This window comes from Muntiacus reevesi, chromosome 19 (assembly GCF_963930625.1).
Source record: "Muntiacus reevesi chromosome 19, mMunRee1.1, whole genome shotgun sequence".
In the NCBI taxonomy this organism is placed as follows: domain Eukaryota; kingdom Metazoa; phylum Chordata; class Mammalia; order Artiodactyla; family Cervidae; genus Muntiacus; species Muntiacus reevesi.
The window spans coordinates 59,121,257-59,137,490 of NC_089267.1; the positions used below are offsets into that span (position 1 = coordinate 59,121,257).

The following is a 16,234-nucleotide window of genomic DNA, read 5'->3' on the forward strand; positions in this document are numbered from 1 at the left end:
GGAGATAAGATAGAGGAAATATTGAGTGTAGTGACCTAATTAAGGAAGTTATTAAGACCCTAATAAACAGCACTGATCACATTGTCACTTGAGGAGTTATTTTTTGTTTGTATTTTGGTTTGTGTAGAAAATAGGTCTTCACTTTGGAAGGTATCACTGAAATCTAAACATAGAGAAGCCAAATATAGCTTATTAGAGGATGAATGGTGTGAATTCTGATGAAAATTTTAAATTGTATTTGTTGGTTGTATTTAAAAATTTTTTTTGCAACCAGTGATTTCTTTCCTTCTTTCCCACATTTAGAAATTCTTAGGACCCCTCAGACAGTTCCTTCTGGAACGAGATTCCGTCTTCTCCCCAAGCCAGCCCCAGTGGGTTCACCTTTATAATCTCTGGAACTGGAACAAGAGGTAAGATGTGTGAATGCTTTTTCACTGGGAAAATATTTATTGTTTTTAATTTGCCTTCCAGTGTTCAAATATTAGTTCATAAAATAGTTCTTGGAAATATTTCCAACAAAATTTGTTTGTTAGATTTGTTAAAAGTATTTTTATCAGGCAGTATGGAGGGAAAGTGGAACTTTGGAAAAATCTACAACTGAGTGAGGACAAAACATACCTAATCAAAGGAAGGATCCAGTAAGAAAATGGATTTACCAATCTCTGAGAAAACCCTTTCCAGTCATTCATACTAAACAACAAAGTCCTTTATCTAACATGATTTAATCACCAAGGGTCTCCAGATGTTCAAAGGAAATCTATAGCATGAAAAAGGAAAACCAAAGTAAATAAACAGAATAATTGGCCTTGGAAAAAACCAGGATAATTCAGATACCAGAAGTTAACTTCTTAAGAAGTCTATTCTCTGCAAATTTCAGGAGTCTACAAGTATATAAAAACACACTGCTTTTTAAAAAGGAGCAATAAAGAAAAAAACTTGGAAAAATGTGTAAAATCATTGACTTAAGAAATAATCTTTGGATTTAATAAATTATTAAATGTATACATCTGACTTCTTGTGATCTAGCAATATGGATGATAGAGCAGAGACAATTTCCCACAACCTAGAACATAACATCTTAGAAGCAGGGTTTCTGAGGGACAGCAGGTAGGAGAATATAATTAAAGAGATAAAAGAAGAAAATGCCTCTGTTTTCAGTTTTCGGTCTACTAAGTGCCAAGCAGCATTAGAAAACCTTCCTTTGTAGATATACCCTATTGGAAATTCACAACCTCAAGGATAAAGAGAAAAATCATAAAAGCAGAGAAGAAGGAAACAAATCACCCGCAAGAGAAGGGAGCCAGCTTGATCTGCGATTTCTCGTTACTAACAACAGGTGCCGAAGAAAACGGAGCAGCGTTTTCAAAATTCTTACAGTAAAAGAGTTTGAATCAAAAGGCTTATACTACAATTTATTTTCAAGCACATATTCAGACACATTTTCAGGACTGAGAAAGTCTACTGTGCATACAGCCTGTACTTTAATTTGCCAAGAAAATAGTACACTCAAGCAAAGCAAGTTTTTCAGGATGAGGGTGGTGTGTGGCAAACAAAACACTGATAACCACTGTCACTCGGAATCAGGGAGAAAGATGGCAATCAATCTAAGACTCACTAGGCCTTGATTTTTGGAAGCTTCTCCTATGAATGGCAAAGTTTTGTGGATATGGAGTTATCACTGTGGCTTCTGCCATAATATTTGATTCTACAGGGAATAATGTTTACATGTTTATATTGTACATGATATTTGGAGTTTCATTTTTAAAATCATCCTTCAGGGAAAACACAGAAGATATATTTATGTAAGAGAATACAGAGACAGATTGAAGGGCAGACAGATGATAGATAGGTCTATTGTTGTTCAGCTGCTGAGTCGTGCCAGCTGTTTGCAACCCCGTGGGTTGCAGCACTCCAGGCTTCTCCATTCTCCACTGTCTCATATAGTTTGCTCCAATCCATGTCCACTGAGTCAGTGATGCTATCTAACCATTTCGTCCTCTGCAGAAGAGGGCGGCAGAGGATGAGACAGATCGATAGATTAGATAGATATAGATACAGGTTGGTGGATTGTTACAAAGCCTACAAGTATAAAAATAAAGGTATAACTAAAAATATTTGGGAAGTTGACTGAGAAAAGGAGGTGAGAGGAAAATTAATGTGATAACTTCTTCCAGGTTCTTTGCAGAGGATCAATAGACAGTGGCTAAGGCTTATAAATCTAGAAATGGGAGTATGACAGCAATGAGGAGAATCGAGTCAGAGGGAGAGGTTAAAGTTTCTCTCCGGGGGGGGGCAGAGTAGCGGGGCTGCCACAGGAAAATATTAAGAGTCTTAGACTTTATATTTCACATCTTCTCTGCTGTTTTAAATTTGTTGCTGTGCCCATAGAATACTTCTATGATTAAAAGCTAGCTTATGAAAATAGAAGAAAGCATATAAAAATGAACTTGTGGTTAAGCCATCTTTTCACTGTGGAAAATGGAAAACTCAATTCATTACCTGCATATGGTTTTCAATGCATTCAGGAACACAAAAGAACATTAAAAACACTTCAGTTATTCATAAAAGTTGTAAAAAACTTAGTTTTTCATTTAACTTGATTTTGAACTATTAATATAAGCTAATGTATACCACTGTTTGTCAAAAACACAAGACAGAAAAATCTATCTCTTAGTGTTAAGTCTATTAAAATAAAATTTTTTAGTTAATTGTAAGTGTTAGTTTCATGCTATGCACTAAATCTGTGTGAAAGATTGTGGGGGAAACAAAAAGGAAAAGAAAAATGAATTTTCTCATGATAACTACATGAAAGTGTGTAAATCATCAAATAATTGTATTTTTAAATGTTATCTTTTGATTGAATGTATATCAGTGTGGGAAAAAAGCCAGTATTAACCCTTTCCTAAGTTATTGAGTCTAGTAAATAAACTAGTGGCCATTACCTATGATCTCTATGAGAAATATGTATATTCTATACAGTAGAAACTTGCTAAGATCCTGAAGCATCACATTTAGAAATAGGGTTATATGAAAAACTTTTCCAAAAGAACTAACTCTAAAGGAAAAAAAATAGTCCATAAAGTGTAAGGATAGCATCTGGAATTGTATTTTACAAAACCTTCCTATCATCCATGGTGGTGGTTGATAAAGTCAACTGCATGAAAGATTAAAAGAGGTTTTGCTTTTTTGAAAAAGAAATTTAGAAGTACCAGTGAGAGGAGAAAGCTCTCATCTAGAAATACCTGGTATTAAGAAGATAAAAAAATACTTATCTCAGTCAGAAAAAAAGACATATTCTTTAACATAATTTTGTAACCAAATTTTCCAAAATGCCAGGATGAGTGAGAAGCAAGTAACCAGTTGGGAGCTGTGGATTGGCAAAGTTCAATATGAAAATGGTAAGTTTTGTTTTAGTTTGAAAAGAGTAAATGGATTTAGAAAATCAATGATTGATAATGTTGAAGTCAGTGAAAAAAAGTAAGTAAACAATGTCTGAGAAGTTGCATTTCTTTAAAATATGCTCTATTTTGGGCGTTTATTTAGCAGGTATTTATTCAGTGCTTACTATATATCAGTCACTATACTAGGTGCTAATAACATATCAATGAACTTAGTTCTTTAAATTTGTGATAAAGATACAACTAATAGCTATTTTGGTCAATAATGTTACCTCTTATTGAAGAGATTGCCTTTTCTCCATTGTGTATTCTTGCCACCTTTGTTGTAGACTAATTGACCATATGTGAATGTGTTTATTTCTGGGCTGTTTATTCTAATCCATTGACCTGTGTATCTGTTTGTCTGTCATACAATTTTGATTACTGTAACTTTGTAGTACAGTCTGGAGTCTGGTAGGACTATACCTTCAGATTTGTTCTTTTTTTCCAAGATTGTTTTGATCTGGGGGCCTTTTGTGGTTCCACGTAAATTTTAGGATTATTTGTTTTAGTTCTGTGAAAATGTCATTAGTATTTTGCTAAGGATTGCATTGAATCTAGATTACTTTGGGTTGCCATGGACATTTTAACAGCATTAATTTTTCTGGTCATGAATGTGGGATATCTTCCCATTTATTTGTATCACCTTAAATTTGCTTCATCAAAGTCTTTTAGTTTTCAGAGTACAAGTCTTTTACCTCCTTAGTTGAAGTTGTTCCTAAGTATTTTATTCTTTTGATGTGATTGCGAATGGGATCATTCTTGATTTCTCTTTCATTATTAGTGTGTAGAAATATAGCAGATTTCTATATATTAATCTTGTATCCTGCATTTTTACTTAGTTCAGTTGTTAGTTCTAATAGTTGCTTTTTTTTTTTTTGGTGGAGTCTTTAGGGTTTTATACATATATTATCATGTCATCAAAAGAAAGTAGTTTTACTCCTTCCCTTCCAATTCAGATGTCTTTTATCTCTTTTTCTTATCTGATTGCTGTCATTAGGATTTCCAACACCATTTTAAATAAAAGTGTTAAGAGTGGACATTCTTATCTGATCTTAGAGGAGAAGCTTTTACCTTTTCACCATTGAATATGATGTTAACTGTGTGTAAAATAAATGAGTTAAAAAGATATAATTTAAGCATAAGAAATGTAGCCCATATTTTATAACAACATTATATGGGATATAAACTATAAAAACATCAAATCACAAGTATTGTACACCTTAAACCATCAACAGATAATTGGATTAAATATTTACTGAGCATGTCGCTGCCCATCAGAACAAGACCCAGTTTCCCTCACAGTCAGTCTCTCCCATCAGGAAGCTTCCATAAGCCTCTTATCCTTCTCCATCAGAGGGCAGACAGAATGAAAACCACAATCACAGAAACGTAACCAAACTGATCACATGGACCACAGCCTTGTCAAACTCAGTGAAACTATGAGCCATGCTTTGTAGGGCCACCAAAGATGGATGGTCATGGTGGAAAGTTCTGACAAAACGTGGTCCACTGGAGAAGGGAATGGCAAACCACTTCAGTATTCTTGCCTGGAGAATCCCATGAATAGCATGAAAAGGCAAAAAGATAGGACACTGAAAGATGAACTCTCCAGGTTGGTAGGTGCCCAATATGCTACTGGAGACCAGTGGAGAAATAACTCCAGAAAGAATGAAGAGATGGAGCCAAAGCAAAAACAGCACCCAGCTGTGGATGTAACTGGTGATGGAAGTAAAGTCTGATGCTGTAAAGAGCAGTATTGCATAGGAACCTGGAATGTTAGGTCCATGAATCAAGGCAAATTGGAAGTGGTCAAACAGGAGATGGCAAGAGTGAACATCGACATTCTAGGAATCAGCAAACTAAGATGGACTGGAATGGGTGAATTTAACTCAGATGACCATTATACCTACTGCTGTGGGCAAGAATCCCATAGAAGAAATGGAGTTGCCATCATAGTCAACAAAAGAGTCTGAAATGTAGTACTTGGGTGCAATCTGAAAAACGATAGAATGATCTCTGTTAGTTTCCAGGCAAATCATTCAATGAGATTGAATCTCCATGTCTTCAATCTCCAAGTCTATGCCCCGACAAGTAATGCTGAAGAAGCTGGAATTGAATGGTTCTATGAAGACCTTCTAGACCTAACACCCAAAAAAGATGTCCTTTTCATTATAGGGGACTGGAATGCATAAGTAGGAAGTCAAGAGATACTTGGAGTAACAGGCAAATTTGGCCTTGGAGTACAAAATGAAGCAGGACAAAGGCTAACAGTTTTGCCAAGGGAATGCACAGTTCATAATAAACACCCTCTTCCAACAACACAAGAAAAGACCATACACAGGGACATCACCAGATGGTCAATACCAAAATCAGATTGATTTTATTCTTTGCAGCCAAAGATGGAGAAGCTCTATACAGTCAGCAAAAACAAGACTGGGAGCTGACTGTGGCTCAGATCATGAACTCTTTGTTGCAAAATTCAGAGTTAAATTGAAGAAAATAGGGAAAACCACTAGACCATTCAGGTATGACTTAAATCAAGTCCCTTATGGTTATACAGTGGAAGTGACAAATGGATCCCAGGGATTAGATCTGATAGACAGAGTGCCTGAAGAACTGTGGATGGAGGTTTGAGACATTGTACAGGAGGCAGTGGTCAAGACCATCCCCAAGAAAAAGAAATGCAAAAAGGCAAAACGGCTGTCTGAGGAGGCCTTACAAGTAGCTGAAAAAAGAAGAGAAGCTAAAGGCAAAGGAGAAAAGGAAAGATATACCCATTTGAATGCAGAGTTCCAAAGAAAAGCAAGGAAAGATAAGAAAGCCTTCCTCAGTGATCAATGCAAATAAATAGAGGAAAACAACAGAATGGGAAAGACTAGAGATCTCTTCCAGAAAATTAGAGATACCAAGGGAACATTTCATGCAAAGATGGGCACAGTGAAGGGCAGAAATGGTATGGATCTAACAGAGGCAGAAGATATTAAGAAGAGGTGGCAAGAATACATAGAAAAACTGTACAAAAAAGATCTTCATGATCCAGATAATCATGATGGTGTGATCACTCACCTAAAGCCAGATATCCTGAAATTCGAAGTCAAGTGGGCCTTAGGAAGCATCACTACGAACAAAGTTAGTGAGGCAATAGAATTCCACTTGAGCTATTTCAAATCCTGAAAGCTGATGCTGTGAAAGTGCTACACTCAATATGCCAGCAAATTTGGAAAACTCAGCAGTGGCCACAGGGCTAGAAAAGATTAATTTTCATTCCAATCCCAAAGAAAGGCAATGGCAAAGAATGTTCAAACTACTGCGCAATTGCACTTATCTCACATGCTAACCAAGTAATGCTAAAAATTCTCCAAGCCAGACTTCAATAGTATGTGAACTGAGAACTTCCAGATGTTCAAGCTGGATTTATAAAAGGCAGAGGAACCAGAGAGCAAATTGCCAACACCTGTTGGATCATCAAAAAAGCAAGAGAGTTCCAAAAAAACATCTACTTCTGCTTTATTGACTACACCAAAGCTGTTGATGGATCACAACAAACTGTGGAAGATTCTTAAAGAGATGAGAATACCAGACCACCTTACCTGCCTCCTGAGAAACCTGTATGCAGGTTAAGAAGCAATAGTTAGAACCGGACATGGACCAGCAGACTGGTTCCAAATAGGGAAAGGAGTACATCAAGGCTGTATATTGTCACCCTGCTTATTTAACTTATATGCAGAGTACATCATGCAAAATGCTGGGCTGGATGAAGCACAAGCTGGAATCAAGATTGCTGGGAGAAATATCAATAACCTCAGATATGCAGATGACACCACCCTTATGGCAGAAAGTGAAGAGGAACTAAAGAGCCTCTTGATGAAAGTGAAAGAGGAGAGTGAAAAAGTTGTCTTGAAACTGTACATTCAGAAAACTAAGATTATGGCATCCAGTCCCATCACTTCATGGCAAATAGATGGGGAAACAGTGATAGACTTTATTTTTGGGGGCTCCAAAATCACTGCAGATGGTGATTGCAACCATGAAATTAAAAGACGCTTACTTCTTGGAAGAAAAGTTATGACCAACCTAGACACCATATTAAAAAGCAGAGACATTACTTTGCCAGCCAAGGTCCATCTACTCAAAGCTATAGTTTTTTCAGTAGTCATGTATGGATGTGAGAACTGGACTATAAAGAAACCTGAGCACCGAAGAATCGATGCTTTTGAACTGTGGTGTTGGAGAAGACTCTTGAGAGTCCCCTGGACAGCAAGGAGATCAAACCTGTCCATCCTAAAGGAAATCAGTCCTGAATATTCATTGAAAGAACTGATGCTGAAGCTGAAACTCCAATACTTTGGCCACTTGTTGCGAAGAACTGACTGATTGGAAAAGACTCTGATACTGGGAAAGATTGATGGCAGGAGGGGAAGGGGACGACAGAGGATGAGATGGTTGGATGGCATCACTGACTTGATGGACGTGAGTTTGAGCAAGCTCCGGAAGTTGGTGATGGACAGGGAAGCCTGGCATGCTGCAGTCTGTGGTTTCGCGAAGAGTCAGACGTGACTAAGCGACTGAACTGAACTGGAACTAATACAATATTGTAAGTCAGTTGCGGATCCCAGGTGGTGCCAGTGGTAAAGAATCCACCTGCCAATGCAGGAGATGCAAGAGACACAGTTCTGTTCCCAGGGAAGGTCTTCTGGAATAGAAAATGACAACCCACTTCAGTATTCCTGCCTGGAAAGTTCCATGGGTTGGGGAGCCTGGCGGGCTACAGTCCTTGAGATCGCAATGAGTTGGACATGACTGAGCATGCATACAGGCATGCTTCAATTTAAAAAAAAAAAAAAAAGAGCATAATGCGAAGAAGCAGGACATCCACAACAGAATAAAATCATTAGTTATGTGTGGTGGGGAAAAGTTACCTCTTAATAGATAATTCTGTCTTTATTGAGAAAAAATAACACAAGTGATTCAGTGTCTGAGACTCGAATGATATCTCCTGGGAATGTTTTCTGTAGTTGACAATGGCTGACAGCATCGTAACTTGTGACAGCATCCTTCACCTGTGGGCACTCACCAGAATTTCAGACACTATGCCTCCAGTGTACCATCAGCCTGTTTGCTATATAGCTTGACTTGCAAAGCTAAACTAGCAAGTAGAAATGAATATTTTTAGAAGTAATTCTTCAAGAAACAGGATGGCATTTTTGTTAAAAACAGAGACTTCAACACCAGACTCTAACACTGTGCTAGATTGGAATCCCGACCACTCTATCGTCAGTTCTTTTCATATACAAAATGGATTAGCAACACTTCCTCCTTCCTAGGGAGACTGTGGAAATCCAAAGAATTAAAATCATAACAGTATACTTTTACACGTAGTATTCAATAAATGCTAGCTATTTAATGAGACAAGTGGAAAGAAAATAAGTTTCAAAATGTAAAGGCAGTAGAGGGTATGGAAGATCACACAGGGAAAAACACCTGTAAGGATCAGGAAGGTCCTAAAGAACAGTACGATTTAGGTAATAAGGATCAGAGGTGACGATAGAGAGTTATATACACCAAGGAGAGTGCAGGGCCAGTCTGTCAACACCACAGGGCTTCCCTGCAATGCTGAAATGGGTCTTGATGGTGTGTGCATGCGTGCTAAGCCATTTCAGTCGTATCTGACTCTTTGCGACCCTATGGACTGTAGCCTGCCAGGCTTCTCTGTCCATGGCATTCTCCAGGCAAGAATACCAGAGTGGGTTGCCATTTTCTACTCCAGCTTGATGGTGACCTAGGTCTAAGACAGGTGTTTATCATTTGTTCTTTATATATCTCACTCCCAACTCATAATGCTTCCTGATAAGTCTAACAGAAAAGTGCTGAAAACTTAAAAATAATTATAGAGCTTCTGAAATGTACCTTGTGAATTGAGAGTTAGTAAAAGTCACTTGATATAAAATAACCATCTCTCTGAATCTTCAGGAAACGTTCAGTTGGTTTCATACACACTTTCTGACCATTTGTTATAGTATACCTGTAAATTGGAGGAAAGAGTACTGACTTTTTCCTGTATTATCCTAGAACCCGCTAGAGTCTCAATGCTATGTAGAAATGTAGACTCTATATAGATCAAGGGTCTCCAGTCTCCAAGATCTAATGCCTGATGATATGAGATGGAGCTGATGTAATAAAATAAAAATAAAGTTCACAATGAATGCAGTGAACTTGAATCACCCCAAAACCATCTCCCCACCCCATCTGTGGAAAATCTGTCTTTCATAAAATCATTCCTTGGTGCCAAAAATGTTGGGGACCACTGATGTAGATAATCTACTTACAAGACTGATCCCTCAGTTCAGTTGCTCTGTCATGTCTGACTCTTTGCGACACCGTGGACTGCAGCATGCCAGGCTTCCCTGTCCATCACCAATTTCCAGAGCTTGCTCAAACTCATGTACATTGAGTCAGTAATACCATCCAAGCATCTCATCCTCTGTCATCCCCTACTCCTCCTGCCTTCAGTCTTTCCAAGCATCAGGGTCTTTTCCAATCAGTCAGTTCTTTGCATAAGGTGGTCAAAATATTAAATATTCAGTCCTTCCAATGAATATTCAGGACTAGCTTCCTTTAGGATGGACTGGTTGGATCTCCTTGCTGTCCAAGGGACTCTCAAGAGTCTTCTCCAACACCACAGTTCAAAAGCATCATTTCTTTGGTGTTCAGTTTTCTTTATGGTCCAACTCTAACATCCATACATGACTACTGGAAAAACCATAGTTTTGACTAGATGGACCTTTGTAGGAGAAGATAAGCCTATATGGACCTTTGTAGGAGAACATAAGTCCTTTGTAGAAGACCGATAAGACTATGAACATAATCTCTAAGGGAAAAAGAAAAATATTGTCTAGTGTCTTATTTCAATGAAGACCCTAGAAAATAAGCATAAATACTTCTGAGTTCCATTATAGTCTATTTTAGTGTAGGTGATATTTAGGCACACAAGACATTTTTGCACAATGCCAATGAAATAAATGTCCTGAACTGTGTTTTCTACTATTCACACATGAAGACGTCAAGGTAATTAACTTCCCATGTGTATTGTATCACATTCTGTGAAGTTACTAAGCCATGATACATATGTGTGGCTATAGAGAGATAGAAGCCCAAACAGAGACACATACGTGGTCTATCATACATTCTGAAGAATAACAAGTTTAGCAAAAGGCAAACTACCAAGGGCCAAGGGAAGATGAAGAAAATGTAGTTGGAAGGATATTAAAGAATAATTTAATCTAACTATCTTATTTAACAGATGAGATACCAGTATTTTCAAGAGGTATGACAATTGTCCCAAAAGAACACAGCAAGATAGTAGCAGAACCAAGATAAGAGCCAGTGCTTGTTATGTGCTTAATCAGTGCTAAGCATTGCTCTGGATACCAAGGTGGCCTGTTCAGATGATGAACTATGGGGTTTTCATGTTTTTCTATTTTTCATTTCATGAGAATGCAATATTCACTTTTCTAAAACATAGCAATTAATGATAGAAGGATGATGAATTATGGGGCTTTCTTTTTTTCATTTCATTTCACTATTTCAGAATGCAATAGTCACTTTTATAAAAATAGCAATTAATGATAGAAATATTTTATATCAAGTATCTTCTGTGTGGTAGGCAGAGGCTAGTCATTTTTCAAGCATTCTCTGCAACATACTTCGTCTGAGAAATAGGTTGGTTCTGTTTTATAGCTCAGGCTATTTCTTTATTCTTAAAACAGTTTAGAGGCATCTCTCACAAACCATGATGCCATTGTGCTCACTTTTGGACTCAGCCCACAATATCCAATCTCCATCTGCCCACCAGTCCCCTCCTTCACCTCTCCAGATATCCGCCGCCCCCTTCTCTGTGGCATATCCGCCTTCACCTCCAGTTTGTGAACTCCTCTGAGAAAAGATTCTGCCTTTTGTTCTTTTCTGTCCATCATGGTGGGGATCACAAAGCTATGCACCCATAGGTCTTAAAAATATCATCAAGTTTGATTTTTTTAAGCACAGAATCAGAGAGCTTGAGTATTTCCGATTAACCGGTTTTATATTTTTATTAACTGAGTTATATGTTTGCCAATTATGGATTGCCAATTTTTTTAAGGGACTAGGAAATGTTAATGCCCTTCAACCAAAGGCTCTGCAGATCTTTTGCATGGAAGGCGAATGCTCAATGGTGGGAGCTGTGAGGCCCTTCAGGGACGGCATGTTAGAAAGAAGCTATTATAGGATTTGGGGCTTCTCAGGTGGCTCAGTGGTAAAGAATCTGCCTGCCAATGCAGGAGATGAAAGAGATGCAGGTTTGATCCCTGGGTTGGGAAGATCCCCTGGAGGAGGAAACGGCAACCCATCCCAGTATCCTTGCCTGAAAATTCCCGTGGACAGAAGAACCTGGTGCGCTACAGTCAATGGGGTCACAAAGAGTTGGATGCCACTAAACACGCATCACACACATTATAGGATTTGGGCTTTGGTTGGGTAATTTTGGGGAGGATGTAAGGAAGCAGGGTCTCACTCTGGATGGAGTCCTGTTAGAAAGCAAGGGCAAGTCTATGACAAAGTGTCTGAACAAATCTGATCTATGGGGCAGGGGTTTAAAATGGGGATACAGCTGTGGTTGGTAAAGAAGTAGCCGTCACTTGTTTTAGCTGAGAACTAGGGATGTTGGATACTTTGTGAGTTGCACGGTGTTTTTGTTTTGATTCATTTATCATGCTGTCCGGAGAAGGCAGTGGCACCCCACTCCAGTGCTCTTGCCTGGAAAATCCCATGGACGGAGGAGCCTGGTGGGCTGCAGTCCATGGGGTCACTGGGAGTCGGACACGACTGAGCGACTTCACTTTCACTTTTCACTGTCATGCATTGGAGAAGGAAATGGCAACCCACTCCAGTGTTCTTGCCTGGAGAATCCCAGGGACGGGGGAGCCTGGTGGGCTGCCGTCTATGGGGTCACACAGAGTCGGACACGACTGAAGTGACTTAGCAGCAGCAGCATGCTGTCAGAGTGACCTGGTCTGATGTTCTGTGAGTTTTTGTCCAACAGGAGAACAGCATGGCCTAACTGAGAGTCAGACCAGTTTCCAGCAGCCAGGGGCTTTTGGCTTTTTCAGAAACAAATGAAGAAAAGTATCTTTTCTTAACATGTGCGCTTGCGCTTGTCTGCCGTGTAGTTTGAAACTGCTCTGCTTTGGTAGATCTATAAGTTACGGACTATATGCTATATATATATATATGTTATATATAACCATAACTGTATGTTATATATAACCATGTTATATATATACCATCTGGTGGCTCAGATGGTAAAGAATCCACCTACAATACGGGAAACCCGGGTTTGATCACTGGCTGGGAAGATCCCCTGGAAGAGGGCATGGTAACCCACTCCAACATTCTTGCCTGGAGAATCCCCACGGACAGAAGAGCCTGCTGGGCTACAGTCCACAGGGTTGCAGAGTCGGACAGGACTGAGGGACTAAACACAGCACAGCACATATATATACTAGTTGTATATCATAATAGTATATAATATCTAGTAATTGTATACCTGATTCGAAGAGCCAACTCATTGGAAAAGACCCGATGCTGGGAAAGATTGAGGGCAGGAGGAGAAGGCGATGACAGAGAATGAGATGGTTGGATGGCATCACCGACTCAATGAGCTTGAGTTTGAGCCAACTCCAGGAGATAGTGAAGGACAGGGAAGCCTGGCGTGCTGCAGTCCACGGAGTCGCAAAAAGTCAGACACGACTTAGTGACTGAACAACAACAATAATGTTATGTGTAGTATTATATATAATTATATGTATTATAAAATAAATTTGTGCTTAGGGGATTTTTTCTGAAAACAATGGTCACTCTGGCAAACTCTGTTACCACTTGCTCTCTCCAAACTCTCTCTCCTCTTGCTTTTGCTGACACTACACTTCTCTGATTTTCTTCTGTATCTCTGACTTTGATCCCGTTTCATAGGAATTTCTTTTTCTGTTTCCACATTCCCTCTCAGCTGATCTCATCCGTTCCTATAGTTTTAAATACTGTCTCTATGGTGACAGATTCTAAATTTATATCCACCTCAGGCCTCTCCTCTGACCTCCAGACTCATTTATCCAACTTCCTACCTGACATCTTCTCTTGAAATTTCTCTCAAACTCAAGGCCTCTAACAAGGAATTCATTGACTTTCTGTCTTAATGTCATTTCTCTTCTAGTCTTTGCATGGCTCTAAACAGTCCTACCATCTATCCAGATTCTCAAGCTTGCAACCTAGGAGTCAAACATGATACCTACGGACCTACAATCCCCATGTCTGATTCTCCAAAATGTACCTTATGTCTCCTCACTTCTCGCCTCCTCTTCAGCCCAGCTTTGGTTCAAGCCTTCATCTCCGTCTCCATGACAGCAGCTCTTTTATTAGCCTCTCAGCTTCCATCTTGGCTCTTTTCCCAAGCTGTTCTCACAACAGCCGAAGTTATCTTTTGTTTATCTATTGGATGTGCTATGTAGCTTGTGGGGTCTTAGTTCCCTGACCAGGATCAAACACCAGCCCTTGGCGGTGAAAGCGCAGAGTCCTGACTATTGGACCACCAAGGAATTCCAAAATCATCTTTCAAAAGCATAAATACAGTTAAATCACTCTCCTCTCACCTTAAAATCCTTCAGTAAGTTTCCAATGCACTTTAAAATAAAGCCCAAAGTCTTGCCCATGGTCTGTGGCCTGCATGACCTGTACGCTCCCTACATATTAGATTGATTCTCATCTTAGATGCCCCTCCCCCAACACATTATTCTTCAGATTTTTAAATATGTTTCCAAGGTGTCAAACTCTTTCTCATCTCAGGGCCTCTAAGCTGGCCGTGCCTGTGAGGGCAGCCCACCCCACAGGCCTTCCCCCCCACTTCCCACGGACGGCCCCCTGCACATCCTTTGCTCTGTGCTTCAGGGTTCCCTCCAGAGAAAGTGTCCTTGACCTCCCTGTCTAATTAATGCCCCTAATTATAGTGTCATCAAGTCCTTTTCATTTCTTTGTTAACACTTACTGGAATGCGTAATTATCTCTGTTAATAGCTATCTCTCTCTCGAGACTAAAATAAAATTTCCAACAAGGCAAGAGGAACAGCTGTTTTGCTTTTCACTCTGGTTCTGCCTCTAGCATATCAGTTCACTTCACTTCAGTTCAGTTACTCAGTCATGTCCGACTCTTTGCGACCCCATGAATCGCAGCACACCAGGCCTCCCTATCCATCACCAACTCCCAGAGTTTACTCAAACTCATGTCCATTGAGTTGGTGATGCCATCCAGCCATCTCATCCTCTGTCGTCCCCTTCTCCTCCTGACCCCAATCCCTCCCACACCAGGGTCTTTTCCAACGAGTTAACTCTTTGCATCAGGTGGCCAAAGTACTGGAGTTTCAGCTTCAGCATCAGTCCTTCCAATGAACACCCAGTACTGATCTCCTTTAGGATGGACTGGTTGGATCTCCTTGCAGTCCAAGGGACTCTCAAGAGTCTTCTCCAACACCACAGTTCAAAAGCATTAGTTCTTTGGTGTTCAGCTTTCTTCACAGTTCAACTCTCACATCCATACATGACCACTGGAAAAACCATAGCAGGTTGAAGCTGAACAGAGAGTGAGGGGATTCAGCAGTGGAAAAGGAGAAAAAACAGCATGTTCGGATGAAGACTGAAGGTCTAGACCAGATGCAGGAAGTCGAACAATTCACTTAAGGCTCTGTGGTAATCTGAATAACGACTACCCAAAGGTGTCCACATTCTAATTTCTAGTACAATAAGTCCCCTATATACAAATGAGTTCCATTCCAAGAGTCTGTTCAGGAGTCCAATTTAAGTCCAAGAAAGTTATTAATTCCAACAAAGGTAGACCCTAGTTACCCAACTAACACAGTTGGCTATATAGTACTGTACTGTCATTGGTTTATAACACTTTTCATCCAAATAATACATAAAAAATAAACACAAAAGTTAAGAAACATTTTTAAACTTACAGTACAATGCTTCGCTTTGAAAAGTACAGAAGTACAGTACAACTGCCACATACAGGGTTGGTATAGAGTGAACAGGCAAGACGAGTTCCTGACGGGAGGAAGGAGAGGAGGTGGGAGACGGCACAGATGAAGGGTCGTCAGCAAAAGGAGGTGGGGGGCGAGCTGTAATTTCCTCATGCTTGACGTGGATGGACCTCATGTTCACATCTCTGAAAGTTCACAACGTGAAGGTTCATATGTGGGGACTTACTGCATCTGTTACCTTACGTGGAAAAAAGAGAGTTGGTAGAGGTGATTAAATTAAGGATCTTACAATAAAATCCTGGGCTATCCAGTGGCTGGATGCAAGAGGTCCTCTAAGGGGAAAGCAGGAGGTGCAGAGTCAGAGATGGACGTGTGATGGCAGAAACAGAATACGGCAGGGCCATAGACCAAAGACGCAGGGGCCTTAAGAAGCTGGAAGAGTCAAGGAAATGGATTTTCTCATAGTGCCTTCAGGAGGAGCACAGCCCTGCTCACCCATTAAAAATTCTGAACATCACAAATGTAAGCGAATAAATTTGTGTTGTTCTAAACTACTAAAGATGTGATCGTTTATAACTATAGCGACTTCCCTGATGGTTCAGTGTTAAAGCATCCACCTGTAATGCAGGAAACATAGGAAATGAAGGTTCAATCTCTGGGTCGGGAGCATCCCCTGGAGAAGGGAATTGCAACCCACTCCTTTTCTTGCCTGAAAAATCACAGGGACAGAGGA

The 16,234-nt window shown here is 39.8% G+C and overlaps 1 non-coding gene across 1 annotated transcript; it reads right to left on the bottom strand.

Annotated features, from left to right (window-relative positions):
- Positions 1-314: 314 nt before the first annotated feature.
- Positions 315-440, bottom strand: LOC136150996 (small nucleolar RNA SNORD22). Its single transcript, XR_010659982.1, has one exon. It is a non-coding gene; the product is annotated as a small nucleolar RNA SNORD22 (small nucleolar RNA).
- Positions 441-16,234: the final 15,794 nt, after the last annotated feature.